Genomic DNA, 26,282 nt, shown 5'->3' on the forward strand with positions numbered 1-26,282 from the left:
TCTGAGAACACAGCCGTATGAAGCGAAAAAACACAAGCAGGTCCTTGGTGAACTCCACAAACAGGCGTCGGACCTTTATACCGGGAATTGCCCGGTGAACCCAGTACTCAAAGTAAAGTATCCAAAACTTGCGGAAGAGGAACGCTACTCCCCAGGGAAACGCGTGTCACTCTGGCTCAACTTCGTTCTGGATACTGTAACAGGTTAAACTCTTACCTATTCAGAATCAACCCCGACATACAAAATGTATGCCCCGCTTGCAATGTGTCCCCACATGACACCAACCATCTCTTTAATTGTAATGTGGAACCAACACCTCTAACACCCCTCTCATTATGGCCCCCCTGTTGAAACAGCAAGTTTCCTTGGACTCTCGTTAGAGGATATTGATGACAGTTTGTGATCGGTCGCGTCTGTTAGGTGGGGCGAAGCACTGCTACAACAACAACAACAACATTACGGAGATAGTCGATTTCATGAAGCGGCACAACATCCGCATTGCTGCGATTCAAGAGACTAAACTCACAGCAAGATCTGCATTGCAGACCTGCTCTGGTTATAATGTCCACAGGAAAGACCGCGAGAGCGGAAATGGAGGGGGCCTCACGTTTATTATACACCAATGTCACAATGTCTTAGAACGTCAAGGCCTATCTGTCCGGTCAGGCGATGCAAATCTAGAAATCATCAACATCTACATCCCTCCTGTCACCTGTTGCCCCAGTGGATACCGCCCTAAAATCGAGGCCTTACTCACTGGCAACAATCGCATTATCTTAGGCGATTTCAATGCCCATCACGACCTATGGCATTCAAACTTGCGGGCGGACAGTAGGGGTGAGATGTTGGCGGATCAAATAGAAGAAACGACGTTCTGCACAATAAACGGAGACGCCCCCACACGTATGGTAGGAAGCTGTCATAGCTCGCCAGATATCTCAATCGTGAGCGCAGAACTCGTAAACTGCGTCAACTGGCAGCCGATGGTAACATTGGCATCCGACCACCTGCCCATACTTATTTCGTTCGAGCATACCGCCGCCTTCATCGTCACCGAAAAACGCACTTTCATAAACTTCAAAAAAGGAAAGTGGGAAGAATATAAATCTGCAACAGACCACAGCTTTGCTGCCCTCCCTATCCCGACTGATGCCCGCCAAGGGGAGCGTGCCTTCCGTAAGGTCATTGAATCCGCCTCGGCACATTTCATTCCCGCCGGGAGAATTCCCGAAATCCGGCCCCACTTTCCGGCGGAGGCCGCGAGCTTAGCGAGGGAACGCGACCTTATAAGACAGCTTGATCCAGGCGACCCCCAAATAAGGGATATAAACCAACGCATCAGATTGCTTGTGGATGAACACAAGCGGGCGAAATGGGAGGAGCACCTAAGAGGTTGTAACCTCTCTACCGGTGTGGGTAAACTTTGGTCCACCGTAAAGTCCCTATCGAATCCGACTAAGCACAAAGACAAAGTTTCCATCGCCTTTGGCGATAAGGTGCTGTCGGCTGCGAAAAAATGCGCGAGCGCTTTCTGCCGACAATATATAATGCATCCTACGGTCGACAAAGATAGACAGAGAGCCAATAGACACGCACATAAACACAAACTCAGCGCGTCACCAATTACCATCACCGCTAGAGAGGTTGAGGACGCCATTGGTCGCGCTAAACCATCCAAAGCAGTGGGCCCAGACGGCATAGCCATGCCGATGCTTAAAAACCTAGGGAAAGAGGGTTTCAAATATTTAGCGCATGTCTTCAACCTGTCTCTTTCCACCTTTGTCATACCCGAGAAATGGAAAATGGCCAAGGTGGTCCCGCTACTAAAGCCTGGGAAACCAGCTAACGTAGGTGAGTCATATCGTCCGATATCTCTCCTATCGCCAGTGGCAAAGACGCTTGAAGCCATTTTGCTCCCTTATTTCCAAGCACATTTGCAGCTAGCCCCTCATCAGCATGGCTTCAGAAAACTCCATAGCACTACCTCCGCGCTAAATGTCATTAGCACCCAGATAAATTGCGGTATGAATCAATATCCCCACCATAGAACAGTACTCGTAGCGTTAGACCTATCAAAAGCTTTTGATACGGTCAACCATGGCTCGTTACTGCAAGACCTGGAAGGGTCCACCCTTCCCACATGTCTTAAAAGATTGCATCGGTGCAATTCAGAAACGAAACATCAAAACAAAGGAGAATTAAACAAGGGGTGCCACAGGGTGGTGTCCTATCCCCGCTTTTGTTTAATTTCTACATATCTAAGCTACCTTCACCACCGGAAGGAGTCACAATCGTTTCCTACGCCGATGACTGCACAATAATGGCCACAGGCCCAGGCCCAAAGATCGATGAGCTATGCCGCCGCCGCCGCCGCCGATTAGGGTCGTTTTTCGCACGCCACCGCCGAATGTCAAAAATATCTGGGCGGCGGCTGCGGCGTCCGGCGCGGTGCTATATTTTCTACTCGTTTAAGACTGTTTAGGCCATTTATTGTTCAAGTCGAAAATTGGTGGGATATGGTCGAAAGTGGTATTAACGGATGCGCATCACTGTCAGTTATAAGAAACTAATTGCGAAATTTAACTATTTCTAACTGTTCAAAAGTTATTTAAAAAACAGGCGTTTTCGATGTCAGCTTAACACGGACTTTGCATAACCCAATTCACCAAGTTGTTAAAACAAAACACTAAAAGAAACGTTATATAATAAATTTATATAATCACTTTGCATATTTTTCCAAAAAAAATAATGAACAATGAATTCAAATAAAATTACCCAAGGCGTTTCAAATTGTTTTCAAGTTGTTAAAAAAAGCAAAAAAAAATGCCGATTTTTTTTAATTTTATATTGCGATTGGCTGAAAGAATAAGCGAAATCAGTGATGCAAAATTCTTTAGTATGTTCTAGAGGTATAAACTCTCCTTTGAAATATTTTTTACCACATACTTAAGTTGAGAATATATGGACGTATGAGAAGGGTTTGAAAAATCACTTGGGCGTACATTCAAACATCTGTTGTTTATTTGCGAAACTATACAATAGCGTCTGAAATGTTAATTTTAATTTTAACACTTCATCCTTCAACACCCAAGTCTCCCGGTTTGACATAAAGTTGGCGGCCCTATTCAAAACTATTCCCTTGGAGTTAATCACATTGATTATAGCCTATCAACCAAGTTTAAATATCACCTACACGTTACGGGTCCTTTTACAAATGTGAATACGTAGGCATATATATGTATTTACCATGTGAGGCTTTGTCCTTTGCAAGAACACTCAAAGTGGTGAAGCAAAAGCTTTCCCAAGACAGTAGTAAAAATGACCGTGTGTGCTACTATCCTAACGAAGTGGACAGTCGAACTAGTCTGAAAACTGAAGCTACGCGGTCATCAATAATGAGCTCTTATGTCATTAGGCCGGAAAACAGCAATAAACATCTTTCAACTTAAAATCGGTCGACTTTCATTCTAAAATATTGTTACGAATATTAGCAACACTAAAGGGTACTGCCATCTCAAAGCCGATGCTAAGCGGCGCCTTGTATGCACATCCATAAATCAATCATTTGCCATCATCCGGTTGCAAAATCCTGAGCCAGATAAATAATTTTGCATGTAGATGCAACAACAACGATTTGAGCCAGATAAATCCAGATAGAAGTCTGGTTCAATTTGTGAGCCAGATAGTTTGTCAATTACTTCTTTTTAGTTTGGCAACGCTGCCTTTAATAAACCTACTTTTTCAAAAAAAAATGTCGCTGCTTAGCCTTTCGCCGTATGAGTTAACTGAAAAACAGCGGCGGCAGCTGCCTATCACATTTCACGTGTGCGAAAATTTTACGACATATGCTTCTCAAGTCTCTCAATGATCCAGAGCATTCCCGTGAGGACTGAGCGTGAGCCGGAGCTGTAAAACTCACTGGAAGACAGCAACTATGTATCTACATAAACGAATCAATCATTATGTCTACACATATGTACGTATACGCAGCTGAGAAGCAACGCAAAACCGCATGCATATATCTGAGATACTCCCGAAAGTATGCAATGAGAGAAGCTATAAAATCGTGCAATTGTAGTTACAGCTGAGAAATTTGATAGCTGATGGCCAACTAGTAGATTCTGGAAATGGAAGCGCCTAGAAGATGCGAATGAGGAAATTAAAGAGTATAAAAGGCAGCGACAGATAGAGGCGCTAGAGTCAGTTTCAATTAAGCACGCTATCTGTCGGGCAATAGTAGAGTTATTTATTGTGAAGTACTTTAATAAAGGCCATTTTGCATTATTAAATATTGGAGTTATTTATTCAACAGTTTAGTGATTCGAACTTATCAGAAGGTTGCAAATAAGAGGATTTGCAAGTAAATTCGTTACAATATCGTTTTGATTTAACGAAGACTATTGAAATCAATGATGTGAACACAAACGTCTACAAACTCTGGTCTACATTTTAAAAATTTTATCCAGGGTCCTTGTAAAATTTTAATTATGTAGATGCGCCGAGGATTATACGATTTTCACCCATTACGCAATGGCGGCATCCTTGGCCGAAGTCCCTAACGTTTCAATTTGTTTCTCTGGTGTAGCTCGGCAAAAGCATCCGTTGAAAGTCTTCGGAGCTACACCTAGAGCTTCTAGGAAAATGAAGTCGACGAAGGTATGAGTTCGAAGTCGCAGTCCTATAGCTTCTGTGCTGGCATATGGTGAGGGTCAGAAGGCCTGGTAGCGACTGGTGGTCGGGATTGCTACTGTTCGCACATCGGGAATTGTAGCTCTTAAAAACAGCCGAAAAAACTGGAGGCGCCCTGTGCCACGAGAGTCATGAGTATTAATAGACCATTAATAGCAACCGCAAGTCAACTTTGTGCGTGGCCGCCAAGGAGCCACAAATGATTTAAAGAATTTGTGTTCACGACGATTATTAGGAGTTAACACTAGGTGAAACTACGTTTTGCACGGGATATTCAGACAAAAGTGTGGCTATTTTATGTATCTCTATTTCTTTTCAGCAGACGCAGCAGTACCAATTCCAAAGACCGGGCTAGGTTTTGAAAATGTTTGAACAGTCTGCGAGGCAAAAACTTCGTATCTTTCCGAAATGGCCAACAGGTTGATTTCCTTAAATACATACAAACAAACCCTTTCATAAATACTAATTTTTTAAATCGAAAATTCAAGCTTTTCAAAGTAAGAACACCGGCGTACGCCGGCGCGCCGCACACGCCGCCGCAGCCGGTATATAATAGAGCCTGCGCCGCGGCCGCCGATTAAGCGATCGGCGTAAACCTCTGATACACACATACATATTTTTATACGCAGTGTTCTTGTACTCAAGGGTATTATAGCTTGAATTCTATAACGGTAGTACGTAATGGCATAAAGAATATACATCGAAATTATCAGCAACAACAGCAAACACGCCAACTTTTTCGATATGAAAAATTTCGAAAAATTAAAAATTGCGATAATATATTACAAAAGACCAAAATAAATTACCTTTGATATTGAAATTTGGTAAAATTCTTGAAAATGGGCAATGCAACGCCCACATTTAGAAGAAGAAGATTTGAAAGTTTTTAAGAACTAAATCAAAGGCCGTTGAAGATATGTATGTGTATTGTTGAAATTGGATATGAGGGTTGTACTTGCTCTAAGACATATAGTTTATGAAAAATAACAAAATCGGTCGACGAGCACGCCCCACTTACAGAAAATATCGATATCCAAGCTACGAAAAGGGGTAAAATGCGTTAATTCATTACCAAATATAGAAAAAGTGATAAAACTTCATTCGTGAGTTGAGAAAAATAAAAATTTGGTAAAATCTTGGAAAATAGGCTAGCATTGCTCACATTTACTTGCTTACTTAATTAGCGCTTAACCGTTTAAATTTAAATCGTATTTCACCTGGTTTTTCCAGCGGAGTGGGGCCGCCCTCTTCCTCTGCTTCCATGGGCGGGTTCTAATAAGAATACTTTCTTAGTGGCAGCATCATCTTTCCTTTGCATAACATGGCCTAGCCAGCGTATCCGCTGTGTTTTAATTCGCTGGACTATGTTAATGTGTGTGTAAAGCTCGTACAGCCCATGTTGTTGTTGTTGTTGTAGCTATAAGGACACTCCCCGAAGGCCTTAGGGCGTGTTATCGATGCTGATAGTCCTTTTCCAGATGCAGATCCGGTACGTTCCGATACCAAACCCGACCATCTCGGAACCATTTGTTATGACCGCATTGGTACTTCTAGGCCATTTCGCCCCCCCCCCCCCCACCAACATCCATGGGGAGTTCGGGGTCGCCAGAGCCTCGCTGTTAAAGTAACAGGATTCGCCGCGGGTTGGTGAACACCTTGAAAGGGTTGCGCTAAACAACCGCTTGAATCAATTCGGTATTTTAGTCACGACAGGCATACCTGCTATTCTAAGCCACCAAACCTAAAGGTGACAGGCGTTTGTGCCGATGTTGTTATTTGGACAGTTGGAGGACTTGTCTCTAATCCTTGGCTACGATTTTTAGTTTAGCTTTGTTGGTTGGGTATGAATCCACTTCGTCGTGCGTTCGTGTCTGTCACCGATTCAGGTGTAGTATGCACCGACATGCACTGGCATTATATCCGTAACACCCCCTAACGTTTGGTGATTTTTTTTTTGTTATTACAGCATCAACACAGTCATTGTGTTCAGCAGAATTAAACAAAGACTTTGCTATTGGTCGTGCTCTTTTGGAGAGGGTAAAAACAGGCATATGCTCCACGCATATCCATAGGTGTTAAGATTTGGTCCCGGCCATCGTGCTTTATTGAGTCCCACAAAAACAATAAAATTTCAAAGTTTTGTGTACTTCTGACGTCACTCACTCTTCATACAACAATGAGAACTGCTATACTATTTTTCCGAATGAGATTAGCGCTTATTAAATAATGCAACTGAATATGAAATGCACATATACATACATATGTATGTAAGCATTCATAATAAAAAAGCGTCAGAGCAAAACGTGTAGTAGTTGTTTGTTGGAAAATTGGCCAAAAACACTACGTTTCTAACACAGTTTAGTGGAACTAATTGCGATTGTTTCTGTGCCAAATAAAAAAACTAATTTAGTCGCGTGATAATATTCAGCTATGTTTTTATGACGGTATATTTATACATATCATTGGTTTGAAGGTATGTAGGTACCAATTTAACCACTGCGCGAGTGGCATCAGCACTTGGTTTACTTAAGAAAGTATAGAAAGAGTATACACAAATTGTTTGCTAATTCGCACTTATCCAGATACTTGTTCGGTAAGGAAATGGAAATATACATATATGTAGCACATACACCTATTCAGCTAAGCTCCAACGTTCAATGACACCTTTCTGCATATGCATACAAGTTTACAAGTAGACAGTATATATATGTATGTACCTAAAATGTACTTAAGACAATACGAGCTAAGTAAGTATGAAAACCCAAAAATAATATAAGCGCTTAACTTACCTATTTTGGACATGAACACGATTGCGATTTCGTATATGTAGGATTGTTTGTAAAGTTTCAACTGAATTCATTTAGGAATTACTTGTTATTAGATATTATAATATTAACACTAAACTTCTACCGAACCATTTGTCCGGCGGGATGTTGATCCGCGAAGCGCACAGTTAAGTTAATGTTGTGTGCTGCGTTGATGAGGATTTCCTGTTGTTCGACGAATATATCCTTTTTTTCTGTAGTCTTTTGTTTCAGACGCACATAAGCTTGCATGGATTGTATTTACAGAAACTGTAATTTATGGTATTTTCACACACTTCCTCCTCTATGTATATTTCGATGGTTTATTGCACATTGCGTATTTTTTGCATTTTCTCAATTTTTCGCTATACAATAGTGCGAAATTTTCCACGTCTTAAAATTGTCATTTTAATTATATTTCACTTGGCTAGTAAGTTTCAAATATTTAAAACAATCACGTTTCCAATAAATAAATTCACCAAACAATTATACAAATAGTAATAAAATAGCAATTAAACTCTTTGTGGCAAAAGTAAAGAAAATTAGGTTTGACTTTTTTCTACTGAATGCAAGGAAAATTTTTGTTACGCAGAAATGTCAAAAACTGACACTGCCAACTCCGAGTTGCCAGAGCAAAAAAAAGTAAGTTGCAATTATATAGCCAGTTGTGGTTTTGCTGAAAAATTTCTTAGACATGTGCCAAATTATAGACCATGGATCAAGTCAAGTTCGATGAAGTGATGAAATGAAAAAAAAAATCATGCTCGCCGTTAAATTTATTTTTTCATTTTATCACATCACTTTTTCATGTTAGGCGATTCGTGTTCTTTGAAATACTCGTTGTGAAAATCTAATAACGAGCACTGTGAGGAGTAAAAAAAATTGATATTTATGATATGGCCGGCGTGTGGGAGAGGAGTGGAAAAGAAGGAAAAGGAGAAGAAAAAGAACAAGGGAACGAAAGGGAGAGGGGTGAGGAGAGGGGGAAGACACTAGCGTAGATAGATACATATATATGTTGTAAGGTTAAGTACTGTGACCTATTAGTTTATTGAGCCCTCATTCTCTTCAAAACACCTCGTCCAAACCGAGTTCTCTGAGAAAATCCAAAAGGATTCTAGGCTTCAAAAACTATGTGACTACGTTCTAATTTTGTTGATAGTAGGATCCTAAGTCTTCCTCTCGCCATTACATCGCATTCCCGACAGAAGCTACTAGACCATATACCTAGTTTATGCTTGTGGCTCTTTAACCTGCAGTGAACTGTGAGTATGCCTGTTAAAATTCTAAGGCTGCTTTTTAGGAGGTTAATCATAGCTTTATAACGCTTTGATTTGTACCCTCCTATCCTCAACTTTCGCGATATTGTTGTTGACTGAGGCACCCTTCTTTTTGCCTGAACTCTTCTCTTATTGCGTGTGACGCTATCGGAATGATGGGCTCGGGTCCTATTGGCCTTTCAGCCGCCGCCGCCAACCTGGCAAGCTCACTATCATCCACTCCTCTGTGTCCAGGTACCCAGGCTAAACGGATGGTGTTATTGGCCCGTAGACTGTTTAACTTTTCTACGCACTCAATGAGTGTTGATGATTTAATCTTAACTGAAAATAGTGCCTTGATCGCAACCTGACTCTCGCTGAGTATAGCGATTCTCTCGTTTGTATATCCCCGCTGTAAATTTATATCTGCACACCGGCTTATGGCGAAAACTTCGGCTTAGAAGAGGCTCGGATATTTTCCGAGTGGTAGGAACATTTTGGTTTGGGGGCCGAAGCGCTTCAATTCTGGAGGTGGAACACTACAATTGTTCTCCAGCTCTAATTTGAAGCGCTTCTCAAACTTAATTAGCTTCCTCGTGTCATCACTGTGAAGTTGGATGAGTGGAATCTGCTCCTTCAGCTTCTCCATGTTCCGTGACTGTATCACTTTGCCTCTTCCACATCCGTCTTTATCTATGTTTACTAAGGTACTCCAGGCTGCCTGCTCAATTATTATGTGTAGAGTCGTTAACTTAAGCAGCACCTCTATTGCCGCCGTAGGGCATGTTCGCAATGCCCTTTGCATTATGTCGCAAGGGGTGCTCTCAAATCTGCCTCTTACAATTATAACAATATCATCCGTGTACCCTTAAAATGGGATTCCGTTTTCTGAGAGCTTCTGTAGAAGTTCATCAACTACCAGCCTCCACAGCAGGGGTGAGAGGACGCCCCTTGTGGAAATCCCTTATTTGTCTTGATCTCTACTGTACCGTCCCTACTCGAGGTTTCGTTAATCCTCGTACGCAGTAGAACGTTGTATCTCTCTTCTCTCGAGTTCCCCATTCACACTCTCGTGGGCCGTGTTGTCGAACGCCCCCTGTAAGTCCAAAAATACGCATAGCGCAACCTCCCCGCATTCGAACGTACTTTGGATATCTGTGGACAGCTGATGCAATGCAGTTTCTGTCCCGAAATTACCCAGACCGAATCCCGGAAGGATCACTAAAACCATCCAGAAATGATGCCGCCAGAAGGGTCCGCAGATGATCTCGAAATAGTCCCAAAATGTTCCGAAATGACCCTGACGGGATCCCGCAAGGATCCTGCATTGATCTCAGAAGGGTCTCCAAATGATCTAGAAATAGTCCAGAAAAAGTCGCGAAATGACTCCGAAGGGATCCCGGAAACCATCCAGAAATGATCCCGGAGGGACCCCGGAATACTTCTGAAAACTTTCCAGAAATGATGCCGGAACCCGAAATAGTCACGAAATGACCCTGACGGGTTCCACAAATGATCCCGGAAGGATACCGAGAATGTCCCGAAATAATCCCTACGGGATCCCAGATGGGTCCCGAAAACCATCCCGAAATGACCCCGGAAGGATCCCCGAAAGGCCCTGACATAGTCCCGAGAAAGTCCCAAAATAACCCCGACGGGATCCCGCATGGATCCCGAAAACTATACAGAGTTGATCCCGGATGAGTCCCAAAACGATCCCGCAATGACCCCGACGGGATCCTGGACGGATCCCGAAAACCATCCAAACGGGATAAAAAGTATCCTATGTCCTTCCCCTGGTTCTAAGCTAGCTCTCGCACCAATTTTCAGTGAAATCTGTACATCCGTTCTTGAGTTATAAAACCACTTTCTTTTATATATATAGATTTTTAACGGGTAAATTCAACGGTGAACAAGTAAGGAAGGCTAAGTTCGGTTATAACCAAACATTACATACTCAGCTGAAAGCTTTGGAGACAAAATAAGGGAAAATCACCATTTAGTAAAATGAACCTAGGGTAACCCTGGAATGTGTTTGTATGACATGGGTTTCAAATGGAAGGTATTAAAGAGTATTTTAAAAGGGAGTGCGCCATAGTTCTATAGGTGGACGCAATTTCAGGATATCGCCATAAAGGTGGACCAGGGGTGGCTCTAGAATGTGTGTTGTACGATATGGGTATCAAAGGAAAGGTGTTAATGAGTATTTAAAAGGGTGTGGGCCTTAGTTCTATAGGTGGACGCCTTTTCCAGATATCGCCATAAAGGTGGGCCAGAACGTGTTTATACGATATGGGTATCAAATGAAAGGTGTTAACGAGTATTTTAAAAGGGAGTGGGCCTTAGTTCTATAGGTGAACGCCTTTTCGAGATATCGCAATAAGGGTGGACCAGGGGTGATTCTAGAATGTGTTTGAACGATATGGGTATCAAATTAAAGGTATTAATGAGGATTTTAAAAGGGAGTGGCTCCTAGTTGTATATGTGAAGGCGTCTTCGAGATATCGACCGAAATGTTGACCAGGGACCCAGAACATCATCTGTCGGGTACCTGCCAAGATTCCAAGGGCTTTTGATTTCGCCTTGCAGAACTTTTTCATTTTCTTCTACTTAATATAGTAGGTGTCACATCCATTTTACAAAGTTTTTTCCAAAGTTATATTTTGCGTCAATAAACCAACCCAATTACCATGTTTTATCTCTTTTTTCATATTTGGTACAGAATTGTGGCATTTTTTCATTTTTCGTAATTTTCGATATCGAAAAAGTGGGCATGGTCATAGTCGGATTTCGGCCATTTTTTATACCAAGATAAAGTGAGTTCAGATAAGTACGTGAACTAAGTTTAGTAAAGATATATCGATTTTTGCTCAAGTTATCGTGTTAACGGCCGATCGGAAGGACAGACGGTCGACTGTATATAAAAACTGGACATGGTTTCAACCGATTTCGCCCATTTTAACAAAAAACAGTTATCGTGATAGAATCTATGCACCTACCACATTTCACAAGGCTTGGTAAATTTTTGTTCGAATTATGGCCTTAAAAGTATTCTAGACGAATTGAATGAAAAAGGGCGGAGCCACGCACATTTTGAAATTTTCTTTATATTTGTATTTTGTTGCACCATATCATTACTGGAAATGAATGTTGACATAATTTACTAATAAAGTTGACTTTAAAAAAAAATGTGTTTAAAAGCGGGCGATTTTGCTAATTTTTATTTTGCACACATATAGTAATAGGAGTAACGTGTCTGCCAAATTTCAGCATGATATCTTCAACGACTGCGAAATTACAGCTTGCAAAACTTTTAAATTATCTTCTTTTAAAAGTGGGCGGTGCCAAGCCCATTCTCCAAAATTTTACTAATTTTCTATTTTGTGTCATAAGGTCAACGCACCTACCAAGTTTCATCGCTTTATCCGTCTTTGGTAATGAATTATCGCACTTTTTCGGTTTTTCGAAATTTTCGATATCGAAAAAGTGGGCGTGGTTGTAGTTCGATTTCGTTCATTTTAAATAGCGATCTGAGATGAGCACCCATGAACCTACATACCAAATTTCATCAAGATACCTCAAAATTTACTCAAGTTATCGTGTTTACGGACGGACGGACAGACGGACGGACGGACGGACGGACGGAAATGGCTAAATGAATTTCTTTTTTCGCCCAGATCATTTTGATATATAGAAGTCTATATCTATCTCGATTAGTTTATGCCGTTACGGATTACCGTTATGCGAACAAAGTAAATATACTCTGTGAGTTCTGCTCAGCTGAGTATAAAAAATATTCGTTAAATGAAAACAAGTAAGGAAGGCTAAGTTCGGGTGTAACCGAACATTACATACTCAGTTGAGAGCTGTGGAGACAAAGTAAGGGAAAACCACGATGTTGTAAAAAGAACCTAGGGTAACCCTGGAATGTGTTTGTATGACATGTGTATCAAATGGAATGTATTAAAGAGTATTTTAAAAGGGAGTGGGCCATAGTTCTATAGGTGGACGCCTTTTCGGGATATCGCCATAAAGGTGGACCAGGGGTGATTCTAGAATTTCTTTGTACGATATGGGTATCAAATGAAACGTGTTAATGAGTATTTTAAAAAGGAGTGGGCCTTAGTTCTATAGGTGGACGCCTTTTCAAGATATCGCCATAAAGATGGATCAGAGGTGACCCTAGAATTTGTTTGTACGATATGGGTATCAAATGAAAGGTATTAATGAGTATTTTAAAAGGGAGTGGGCCTTAGTTCTATTGATGGACGCCTTTTCGAAATATCGCCATAAAGGTGGACCAGGGGTGACTCTAGAATTTGTTTGTACGATATGGGTATCAAATGAAAGGTGTTAATGATTATTTTAAAAGGGCGTGGGCCTTAGTTCATAGGTGGACGCCTTTTCAAGATATCACCATAAAGGTGGATCAGGGGTGACTCTAGAATTTGTTTGTACGATATGGGTATCAAATGAAAAGTATTAATGAGTATTTTAAAAGGGAGCGGGCCTTAGTTCTATAGATGGACGCTTTTTCGAGATATCGCCATAAAGGTGGACCAGGGGTGACTCTAGAACTTGTTTGTACGATATGGGTATCAAATGAAAAGTGTTAATGAGTATTTTAAAAGGGAGTGGGCTTTAGTTCTATTGATGGACGCCTTTTCGAAATATCGCCATAAAGGTGGACCAGGGGTGACTCTAGAATTTGTTTGTACGATATGGGTATCAAATGAAAGGTGTTAATGAGTATTTTAAAAGGGAGTGGGCCATAGTTCTATAGGTGGACGCCTTTTCGGGATATCGCCATAAAGGTGGACCAGGGGTGATTCTAGAATTTCTTTGTACGATATGGGTATCAAATGAAACGTGTTAATGAGTATTTTAAAAAGGAGTGGGCCTTAGTTCTATAGGTGGACGCCTTTTCAAGATATCGCCATAAAGGTGGATCAGAGGTGACCCTAGAATTTGTTTGTACGATATGGGTATCAAATGAAAGGTATTAATGAGTATTTTAAAAGGGAGTGGGCCTTAGTTCTATTGATGGACGCCTTTTCGAAATATCGCCATAAAGGTGGACCAGGGGTGACTCTAGAATTTGTTTGTACGATATGGGTATCAAATGAAAGGTGTTAATGAGTATTTTAAAAGGGTGTGGGCCTTAGTTCAATAGGTGGACGCCTTTTCAAGATATCACCATAAAGGTGGACCAGGGGTGACTCTAGAATTTGTTTGTACGATATGGGTATCAAATGAAAGGTGTTAATGAGTATTTTAAAAGGGCGTGGGCCTTAGTTCAATAGGTGGACGCCTTTTCAAGATATCACCATAAAGGTGGATCAGGGGTGACTCTAGAATTTGTTTGTACGATATGGGTATCAAATGAAAGGTATTAATGAGTATTTTAAAAGGAAGTAGGTCTTAGTTCTATAGATGGACGCCTTTTCGAGATATCGACATAAAGATGGACCAGGGGTGACTCTAGAATTTGTTTGTACGATATGAGTATCAAATGAAAGGTGTTATTCAGTATTTTAAGAGGGCGTGGGCCTTAGTTCTATATGTGGACGCCTTTTTGATATATGGGTATCAAATGAAAGGTGTTAATGAGTATTTTAAAATGGAGTGGGCCTTAGTTCTATAGGTGGACGCCTTTTCGGAATATCGTTATAAAAGTGGACCAGGGTTGACTCTAGAATGCGTTTGTACAATATGGGTATCAAACGAAAGGTGTTAATAAGTGTTTTAAGAGGGAGTGGGCCTTAGTTCTATGGGTGGACGCCTTTTCGGGATATCGCCATAAACGTGGACCAGGGGGTGACTCTAGAATGCGTTTGTACAATATGGGTATCAAATGAAAGGTTTTTAATGAGTATTTAAAAGGGCGTGGGCCTTAGTTCTATAGGTGGACGCCTTTTCGGGATATCGCCATAAAGGTGGGACCAGGGGTGACTCTAGAATTTGTTTGTACGATATGGGTATCAAATGAAAGGTGCTAATGAGTATTTAAAAGGGCGTGGACGTTAGTTCTATAGGTGGACGCCTTTTCAAGATATCGCCATAAAGGTGGATCAGGGGTGACTCTAGAATTTTTTTGTACGATATGGGTATCAAATGAAAGGTATTAATGAGTATTTTAAAAGGTAGTGGGCCTTAGTTCTATAGGTGGATGCCTTTTCGAGATATCGCCATAAAGGTGGGCCAGGGGTGACTCTAGAATTTTTTTGTACGATATGGGTATCAAATTAAAGGTATTAATGAGTATTTTAAAAGGGCGTGGGCCTTAGTTCTATAGGTGGACGCCTTTTCGAGATATCGCCATAAAGGTGGACCAGGGGTGACTCTAGAATGTGTTTGTACGATATGGGTATCAAATTAAAGGTATTAATGAGGGTTTTAAAAGGGAGCGGCCCTTAGTTGTGTATGTGAAGGCGTTTTCGAGATATCGACCAAAATGTGGACCAGTGGGATCCAGAACATCATCTGTCGGGTACCGCTAATTTATTTATATACGTAATACCACGAACAGTATTCCTTCCAAGATTCCAAGGGCTTTTGATTTCGCCCTGCAAAACTTTTTCATTTTCTTCTACTTAATATGGTAGGTGTCACACCCATTTTACCAAGTTTTTTTCTAAAGTTATATTTTGCGTCAATAGACCAATACAATTACCATGTTTCATCCCTTTTTTGTATTTGGTATATAATTATGGCATTTTTTTCATTTTTTGTAATTTTCGATATCGAAAAAGTGGGCGTGGTCATAGTCAATACAAAGTGAATTCAGATAAGTATATGAACTGAGTTTAGTAAAGATATATCGATTTTTGCTCAAGCTATCGTGTTAACGGCCGATCGGAAGGACAGACGGTCGACTGTGTATAAAAACTGGGCGTGGCTTCAATCGATTTCGCCCTTTTTCACAGAAAACAGTTATCGTCCTAGAATCTAAGCTTCTACCAAATTTCACAAGGATTGGTAAATTTTTGTCCGACTTATGGCATTAAAAGTATCCTAGACAAATTAAATGAAAAAGGGCGGAGCCACGCCCATTTTGAAATTTTCTTTTATTTTTGTATTTTGTTGCAACATATCATTACTGGAGTTGAATGTTGACATAATTTACTTATATATTGTAAAGATATTAACTTTTCTTTTAAAATTTGAATTTAAAAAAAAAATTTTTTAAAAGTGGGCGTGGTCGTTCTCCGATTTTGCTAATTTTTATTAAGTAGACATATAGTAATAAGAGTAACGTTCCTGCCAAATTTCATCATGATATCTTCAACGACTGCCAAATTACAGCTTGCAAAACTTCTAAATTACCTTCTTTTAAAAGTGGGCGGTGCCACGCCTATTGTCCAAAATTTTACTAGTTTTCTATTCTGCGTCATAAGATCAACTCACCTACCAAGTTTCATCGCTTAATCCTTATTTGGTAATGAATTATCGCACTTCTTCGATTTTTCGAAATTTTCGATATCGAAAAAGTGGGCGTGGTTATCGTCCGATATCGTTCATTTTAAATAGCGATCTGAGATGAGTACCCAGGAACCTACATACCAAATTTCATCAAGATACCTCAAAATTTACTGAAGTTATCGTGTTAACGGACAGACGGACGGACGGACGGACGGACATGGCTCAATCGAATTTTTTTTCGATACTGATGATTTTGATATATGGAAGTCTATATCTATCTCGATTCCTTTATACCTGTACAACCAACCGTTATCCAATCAAAGTTAATATACTCTGTGAGCTCTGCTCAACTGAGTATAAAAATGTGACAGTAAATATCACTTTTTTCTCAAACTGAATCGCATATCAGCTGGAGTTGTGAAAAATGCTTCACCACTTCATAGAACGTAAATTGACCCATTGATCCAAAGATATATGCATTGACCTTTGATAGAGGACGGTACCCACCACACACCGTCGGTCGCCGCTAACCATCAGATTAACAGCCTCAATCTGGTTTAAGGGCAAGTTAATGGTGACTTAACCAGAACCAGATAAAACAGCGGATCGAACCAGCCTTATGGAAATCAACGTAATGGGATTCAAGGGGTTGTGTAGCGCAATATATAGCTTCTCCAACCCAATTGTCAACCTCACCTTCGAGCGGCGAATCCCGTTTCACTAACAGACGAGGCTCTGGCGACCCCAAGGTCCTAATGGAACTTGGGGGTGGGGAGGGAGGGATGGCCTGAAGGTTCAATGTGGCCGTATAAATCGTTCCCGAGATGGTCGGGTCAGCACCTTAATGGTGCTGTGTTACCGGAGCGTATCGGATCTGTATCCGACAAAGGACCATCACATCGATAACACTCCTCAAAGCCTTCGGGGAGCAACCTTATCGCTACAACAACAACAACAACAAATCAATGTAATCGATTAATGGTGCCATACCATAACGCTAAAGCCATAACCATATCATACCCAGCCAATTGCTTTTGGTTTTTCGCCATATCCATAACCTCAAAATTGTTGAGTTGGAAAATTTATTAACTTTTTTTAGATTTTATTAATTGTTTTGGATATGGTTGGACTAAGGGACTAATTTTTTGTGGTATATGTTTGTAATTTTTTGCGTTTTCTATTTTTATGATATTTTCACGGTTTTTAGGTTAAGGCACCAATAACTGATGCCTAGTTGATATGGATAAGTAAAAATATGGTTATGACTATGGCGTTATGACTATTGCAACTTTAAGGCCGAATTAATGGTGACTTATAACCATAAAGCCATAACCAGACAAAACAGCTGATCGAACCAACCTTATGGAAATCAATGTAATCGATTAATGGTGCCATACCATAACGCTAACGCCATAGCCAATCAATTGGTTTTTGGTTTCTCGCCATATCCATAACCTAAAAATATTTGAGTTGGAGAATTTGATAACTTTTTTTAGATTTTCTTCATTGTTTTGGATACGTTATGACTAAGATACTTATTTTTTGTGGAATATGTTTGTAATTTTTTGCGTTTTCATCATTTTTATGAAATTTTCACCATTTTTAGGTTAAGGCACCATTAATCGATCACAGTGAGATGGTTATGGATATGGGTATGGTTACGACTATGGCCTTAGGGTTAAGGAAGTTTAATTTGGCTTTTAACTCGCGCTTTATGGTAAAAAATAAACAGTCTCATTTGGTTTGCCGAACGAGACGCTTAACTACCCTACAAGAATACTGACTATTATATGACTATCATCTGATTGTCAGCAATGTCAACCTAACGATCAGCGCCTCATACAAACTTTCTATCACAAACTTAAGGGGACTTGCGCAAATGTGATGTAAACAACTGTGTCCGTGTGAGTTTTTGTCTCCTTCTTATACACCAGTATCGCCTACTGATTAAGTATATAGCCGTACTGCTCACTCTCATTCCTTTTCCTCGATCAGTGCTGACACTCTAACTATAAAAAAGTGTCATAAATGATAGTTTACTGTAGATATCAGGTTTGACTGTTATACTATTATAAATGACAATTGTTATATTCCGCCAAAAATGAAACAATGTTTTTTGCTTTTTATTTACTTTATTTCATTACGTTTTTAATTTTGTACGTGATAAAGGCATACGCGTTTTTTTATTTGTTTAAAATAAATAGTTTTATAAGAATTCGACTTCAGAATGTTCTATTTAAATTCAGAAAATAACAAAACAACAGAATAGCGCTTTCCTCATGCGGAAACACATTTAAAAATGAATCACCACTAACCACTATTATTTTTCGCGTATCAATTTTTTGAGTGAGCTCCATACATTCCGACAGCTTTTGGTATTTTCTAATATTATTTTCGATTTTTTTTTCTTTTAGCATGGAGCTTTGAAATGCTCTCTTTTTAATTTTTTAAACTTATTTTTTATATGGTTTTCGTCGGTTGAAAATGGCGGAATTTAAAAAATAAAACAACCGTGATAATCATTTGATTGTCATATGACAGTCAGTAGTGACAACATGATTAAATCGGATAAACTGTTCTCGCATACATAAAATTCCGTTGAGAATTATGTATCTGTCTCACATGCATAATGGTATCTGCTGTATGTTCTTTTGTTCTGTACCAGGTGTCCGAAGCTTTCCCAGTTTGAGTCCTTTTTCATGATTATAGGCTGTTGTTGGGAACATGCGGACATGCGTGAGCGATCAAAGGAACATACATAAATTTAAGTATCAATGTTTACGTCATCGCAGGATCAGCATTGTCAATTACAAGTGTGAGTGTATTAGTAAAACTATCAGCATTTCTTGTAGGGTAACGATCCTTGTGTTGACCATATCGTCTGATAATAGTACTCTGAAGCTTAAGTTTTCGTGGGCGACTTTATTTGTCAACTGCACAAAAGCGATTGTCAAATTTGTTTGCGCCCTTTGCTTGCTTCTGACCAAAGAGAATTCATTACCAGGTGTTGGTATCCCAACAGCTGATTGCTTCTTCTTGATTATTTTGCATACAACGCCTCAAGACAAATCCATACCAGGTGGTGGCAAAGTCAAAAGGAAATTTTCATTGATTCCGATTAACTGACATGTTGTAGTACAAGGAGTTGTATGGAAAATAATCAAGAAGAAGCAATCAGCTGTTGGGATAACAACACCTGGTACTGAATTCGCCTTGCAACGCCTTGTGCAACAAAATGTCTGTTAATCGGAATCAATGAAAATTTTCTTTTGGCTTTACATTCTTTTGCACGGCGAATTGGTTGAATTCGTTTTGCCACCACCTAGTATGGATTCTCCTTGCCTTGTATAGATTCGTCCTGCTTCTGACACTTCCATTTCGGCATCCATATGGATCGGCCTCGATTTATAAAAATAGCCCTGGGTGCGTCCAACACTGGTTTGGGGATCAAAATTATATCCGTGTGGATACAACAACCAACTTTGATAATTTTTGAATTTGCACGAGAAATTTAAGATGCCGAATTGAATCCGAATGTTCTTGTGGCACACCAATCTGCCCCTTCAACACGGAAGGAGGAGGTTGGATGACCTAGGAGATTCAATGGGGTCGTATCAAATCTGTGCGGGGTCGGGATATGACCTTAATGGTGCTATTTTCCAAAGCTGACTGGATCAATTGCCGAAAGAGTAGCATCAGCATCGATAACGCTCCTGAAAAATTTCATTTCTTCAAACAATGAGTCTCTCATCCTTCTTTTCGTAACGAAAACTTTAACGAAAACCGCGTGTGCCATGCTTTTTTAGATTTATGCTGGCTTGGAATCATAAACGCCTTCGAAAGAGGATTTCATAACACTTATAGTACTCAAGAGAAAGCTCTCTAGAAGTAGCATTGCCCGCGGTGTGTATCGAAGGAATTTTAATCATGAGATATACAGACTTTACGCAGTTACGAACATAGCGGAACCCATAAGACACAAAAGCTTCGCTGGCTTTGTCACTTCATATATCATGTTCGACGACTGAGGAAGGGGTGAACATCCACTTAGCTTGAGGAAACGCGGGAACGAAGACTTGATCTCTCTTGGGGCTCGCATTTGGCGTAACATATCGCGAAGTAGGAATCACTGGGGTGACTTGCTTCACAATATCCAAAGGCTTAGGTCAATTCATGATAAATATGAGCTCACAGGTAAATGAGAGGAGATAGAGGGTTCCTGGAAAAAGGGACAGAGATAGTACTATAAGATTTGAGTATTATAAGAACAGTGTGGACAGCTGAGCGCAAACCGAGGTTCCCCCTTTCGATTAAAAATCGAGCGCTTGACATAGACCTGTAAGGCAGTGGCATCATTTCGTTGCCAAAGCTTGTATAAAGCGGTTTCCGATACTGTAGTCAAACCGAGTAGGAGCAATAGTCTTGCTAGGAAAAGATGCTGTATTCTCCTGCTCTCAAAGAATCTTTTTAGAACGGTCATACTCTTGTCAGTGTGTCTCGTGCAAGGGATGGTTGCATCGGACAGGTTGCTTTGGGCTTGATCCCAAAACCCGACGTCCACGTAACTTTTATAAATCGTTTATGGCTCCTTGCTATTCACGCCCAAGGGCGTCCCGTAGTCTAAGCCTTAGCGCCCCACTACCTTCCAGCAGCCCCGCTGCTCAGCAAGCCACAACAAGTACCCGCTGCTGCTCGCGCCCCACGGCGCCACCAACTCATACGGCTGCTCCCATTAATAACTACTATATCCGCAGTAGAGCCGGTAGCAATGCCGAGCATCAGTCCCTGCCGCCGTCTTCTTTCCCCTCCTTTCCGGCAGAAATCGTGTAGGTCTGGGAAACAGACTCTTAGTCCCTACCTCCTTTTGCACCGTTTGCCAGCACAGAATATATATGTTTGCAACATCCGCCCAATGCAGCTCCTGCCTTGGACGGTGCCACTTTCCTAGATGTTCTGGTCTTCGTGACGTCAACCAACGAAAGTGGGGAAAGCTTCTGACCGCCATTCACCTGGAAATGGCCAGAGCGATTCTTTTGCATGCAGTTCAAGCAGCTCACTACTGCCGGTCGCTTGCGGCCAAGTATCCTCTGGGTAGCGGATGTTTAGCGGTGAGCTAATGTGAGAAGGCGACAACCTGGCTAGGCCACTCTGACATAATCGGTTTAAGGGCTAGCCGGGGGAGATCTCATCGGCAGCGTCTGTACACCTCTAGGTGCGGCTGCAAGCGGGCGTCTGTCTTGGAGCAAGCGTCTCGCTATATAAACGTGCAAGTAATATTTACACCCCCGCTGAGCGGGTTGTGCGCTGGGCTTGGACCCGCCACGTAAAACCATACTCCAATTAAATATAACAACAAGCCTCGGATAAATACACTCTCTATTGATGACGACCATGGCAAACGTTTGAAGGACAATGAATTGAGGGCATGCACTTGGAACGTCCGCTTCCTGAATGGGATCGGTGCAGATGCCCGGCTGGTTGATGTCCTCGTCAAAGCAAAATCTGACATCACCGCCATCCAATAAATGCGTTGGACGAAGCAAGGAAGAAAGAAGATCAAAAATTGTGACATCTATTTGAGTGGCCATACGAATAAGCGCAGTTTCGGCGTCGGATTCGTGGTGGGAGAGAGACTTTGTCGCCAAGTGCTGGTGTTCACGCCTGTGGACGAGCGTCTCGCCGCTATCCGAATAAAAGCAAAATTTTTTAATATATCATTCATCTGCGCCCATTCGCCGACAGAGGAGAAAGACGATGAGGTGAAAGACACTTTTTATGAACAATTAGAACGCACATACGAGCGCTGCCCCCGTCATGATATAAAAGTCGTGCTTGGCGACTTTAACGCCAGGGTGGGCAAAGAAGGTGTTTTTGGCCCTACAGTCGGAAAGTTCAGCCTACACAATGAAACTTCTCCTAACGGACTGAGGCTAATTGACTTTGCCGGTGCTCGAAACATGGTCATATCCAGTACGAGGTTCATGCATAAAAAGATACATCAAGCTACATGGCTGTATCCTGATCGAAAAACTCGCAATCAGATCGATCACGTTGTGATAGATGGACGGCATGCCTCCAGTGTTTTAGATGTGCGCACGATCCGAGGACCTAACATCGACTCGGACCATTATCTCGTTGCAGCCAAAATACGCACCCGCCTCAACGCGGCTAAAACCAAGGAACAAAAAACACAAGGAAAGCTAGACGTCGAAAAGCTTTAATCACAACAGACTGCCAATGATTTCGCAACTCGACTCTCACACCTGCTCTCTGAGAGCACAACTCATCCTGAAGGAATACAGGAGCAGTAGGAGCATATCTCCAAAGCACTTCGTACTACTGCCGAGGAAAAAATTGGTTACCGGCGGCCACGAAAAAACAACTGGTACGATGAAGAATGCCGTGTTGCAACCGAAAGAAGACGCTGCCTACAGGGCTACATTAAAAGCGAGCGCGCCAAGAGGAGTGTGTGAACGCTATCGTGAGTTGAAAAGGGAAGCGAGACGCCTTTTCAGGAAGAAAAAAGCAGAAGCAGGAAGGCGTGAGTGCGAGGAGCTTGAGCTGCTAGTCACCAGAAATAACGCCCGAAAATTCTACCAAAAATACGGCGACAGACGGAAGGTTTTAAGACCGGGGCAAACTCCTGTAGGAATGAAAACGGCGACCTTGTAACTGATGTCCAGAGAGTGCTTAGATTATGGAGGGAATTATTCTCTGCTCTCCTAAATGGAGGCAGCAATTCACCGCGCAGAGATGAAGAATCCGATCCCGCAATCGATGATGATGGAATATATGTCCCCCCGCCCGATTATGACGAAGTTAGAATAGCAATAACCAGATTGAAAAAACAAGGCCGTGGGCGCTGATGGATTGCCTGCGGAGCTATTCAAGTACGGTGGCGAGGAGTTGGTAAGGCGGATGCAGCAGCTTCTTAGCAAAATATGGGCGGACGAGTGCATGCCTGACGGTTGGAATCCAAATGTTCTTTGCCCAGTCCACAAGAAGGGGGATACTGCAAAATGCACCAACTATCGTGGAATCAGCCTTCTTAATATCGCATATAAGGTCCTTTCAAGTGTATTGTGCGAAAGATTGAAGCCCACCGTGAACCGGCTGATTGGACCTTATCAGTGCGGCTTCAGACCTGGTAAATCTACCATCGATCAGATTTTCACAATGCGCCAAATCTTGGAAAAAACCCGTGAAAAGAGAATCGACACACATCACCTCTTCGTCGACTTTAAAGCCGCCTTCGACAGCACGAAAGGAGCTGCCTATATGCCGCTATGTCTGAATTTGGTTTCCCCGCAAAATTTATACGGCTGTGCAAAATGACGTTGAGCAACACCATCAGCTCAGTCAGAATTGGGAAGGACCTCTCCGAGCCGTTCGAAACTAAACGAGGTTTCAGACAGGGTGACACCCTATCGTGCGATTTCTTTAATTTGATGCTGGAGAAAATTATACTAGCTGCAGAACTTAACCGCACTGGAACAATATACTATAAAAGCGTGCAATTACTGGCATATGCTGATGACATTGATATCATCGGCCTAAACACCCGCGCTGTTAGTTCTGCTTACTCCAAACTGGAAAAAGAAGCGGTAAAGATGGGTTTGATGGTGAATGAGGACAAAACGAAGTACCTGCTGTCATCCAGCAAAGAGTCAGCGCATATGCGCCTTGGCAACCACGCTACTGTTGGCAGCCATAATTTCGAAATAGTAAAAGACTTCGTTTATTTGGGAACCAGCATCAACACCAGCAACAACATCAGCACTGAAATCCAGCGAAGAATCAATCTTGTCAATAAATGCTACTTTGGACTAGGTAGGCAATTGAAAAGTAAAGTCCTCTCTCGGCGAACGAAAATAATACTCTACAAGTCACTTATCGTACCCGTCCTGCAATATGGGGCAGAAGCATGGAACATGACAACAGCAGATGAAGCGGCTTTGGGAGTGGTCGAGAGAAAAGTTCTTCGAAAGATTTATGGACCTCTACGCGTTGGCGATGGCGAGTTCCGAAGAAGATTTAATGATGAGCTGTACGAGCTATACGCATACATCAACATAGTCCAGCGAATTAAAACGCAGCGGCTGCGCTGGCTAGGCCATGTTATGCGAATGAAAGATGATGCTCCGGCCAAGAAAGTGTTTCTATCGGAACCCGCCTATGGAAGCAGAGGTAGAGGGCGGCCCCACTCCGTTGGAAGGACCAGGTGGAAAACGATTTAAACTCGCTTGGTGTGACCAATTAGCGCCGGTTGGCGGAGCGAAGGAGCGACTGGCGCGCCTTGTTGGACGGCCATAACCCTTTAGACGGTTAAGCGCCAATTAAGTAAGTAAGTAATAAAATCCTCAAATCTCTTGCTGGCAGTACTTGGGGAAAAGATAAAGAAACTCTCATTACTACTTACAAAGCAATTGGCCAGCCGATTTCATGCTACGCGTCCCCTATATAGACGTCAAGCCTAAAAACTATTCACTGGAAGAAGCAACAGGCCTGCCAAAATACTGCTCTTAGAACCGCCACGGGCTGTCTTCTTATGCCCCCGAAACCCCATCTACATAATGAGGCGAGAATACTCCCCATCAGGGAGAGAAATGAGATGCTAACCAAACAGTTCCTGTTGAATACCCAGAAACCTGGGCATCCCAACAGGCATCTGATTGATGAGCCAACACCGCCCAGGGGCTTAGGAAGTAATCACCGTAAGCATAATGAAGAAATACGGTACCTGAGAACTCAGCCATATGAAGCCAAAAACACAAGCAGGTCCTCCATGAACTCCACAAACAGGCGTCGGACCTTTATGCCAGGAATTGCCCGGTGAATCCAGTACTCAACGAACAGTACCCAATACTTGCGGAAAAGGAACGCACACTCCCCAGGGAAACACCAGTCACTCTAGCTCAACTTCGATCTGGATAATGTAACAGGTTAAACTCTTACCTATTCAGAATCAACCCCGATATACAAAATGTATGCCCCGCTGGCAATGAGTCCCCACATGGCACCAACCACCTCTTAAATTGTAATGTGGAACCAACGCCTCTAACACCCCCCTCATTATGGTCCACACACCCCTGTCGAAACAGCAAGTTTCCTGGGACTCCCGTTAGAGGATATTGATGACAATTTGTGATCGGTCGCACCTATTGGATGGGGCGAAGCACTGCTGCAACAACAACAATAACAACAACAGTGGAGCTGCTCGATCATAATGGTCCCTATGGACGTTCGACTTAGAACCATTATCAGAATGATTCAACGATGTTTCTACATTACGACATACATGGAGTCGATCAAAGACTCCAACGGCATGGCAATAACGCAAGACCTGAAATGGTGTATAACTGATCCCTGTGATACCTAAGGGGAATGGTATGGATCCCGAACAAGTCGGAAGACGCTGTGCGCTTATTGCAGAGGTACTCGACTCTGTGGCAAAATATGGGAGCTATCTCCAAAATGAATATTTAGTACTGTTGTGAAGCTAATAGTCACCTATGCCTTCTTAGTTTGGTCGCCGCAGATCCAACAAAGAACAACAATAGCAAAACTAAGCAAACTAAATCAACTAGTTTGTGTGGCATAACGGGTGCGATGAGAACGTCGCCTGCTGATGCCTTTGTCTGAATGTCTCTCTCCCCTTTTCTATTAGAGAAAATATTAAATATATCTCTGAGCTTAAGCGCGGAAACATGACAGGACATTAGAAAGTAATATGATAACTTATAAGAAATATCGTATTGAAATTACGTTATGCAAAAGCCCCAGTCACTCAGTCACACTCAGAATCTTATGACATTTTAAGGTGTCCATTGTGGACAGTACTTTTTGGGAACGGAATCCATTTACTGACCCTGACTCAGCGGTCTGGCTCACGGATGCATCGGAATTCGATGCCAATGCGATACTACCCGGCAGAAATCCATGCAATGGAAGATTGCGGTAGAGAATGTCTACGATAATGATAAGCCTCTCATTATGTAAGGCAGCTTTAAGCGCCTTGCATTCACACAATTACTTCTAGGTTAGTGGACGGATCCTTTGGTGTCCAAAATGATCTCGGAGCCAAAGACAAGGTGTTGTTAGGATGGGT

The 26,282-nt window shown here is 41.9% G+C and overlaps 1 protein-coding gene across 5 annotated transcripts in view; it reads right to left on the reverse strand.

Annotated features, from left to right (window-relative positions):
* Window positions 1-26,282, reverse strand: part of Pi3K68D (phosphatidylinositol-4-phosphate 3-kinase catalytic subunit Pi3K68D) — a 212,754-nt gene that overhangs the window by 148,967 nt on the left and 37,505 nt on the right. For 4 of the 5 annotated variants that reach the window (XM_067757289.1, XM_067757291.1, XM_067757295.1 and 1 more), the window contains exon 1: window positions 7,479-8,065. The exons of the other annotated variant lie outside the window; for it this stretch is intronic. The gene's annotated coding sequence lies outside the window, so the exon portion shown is untranslated. Of the gene's footprint in view, window positions 1-7,478; window positions 8,066-26,282 lie in introns of those variants that run through there. 5 annotated transcript variants of the gene reach the window in all.

The sequence above is a fragment of the Eurosta solidaginis genome, chromosome 5, assembly GCF_040869045.1.
Source record: "Eurosta solidaginis isolate ZX-2024a chromosome 5, ASM4086904v1, whole genome shotgun sequence".
NCBI classification, from domain to species: domain Eukaryota; kingdom Metazoa; phylum Arthropoda; class Insecta; order Diptera; family Tephritidae; genus Eurosta; species Eurosta solidaginis.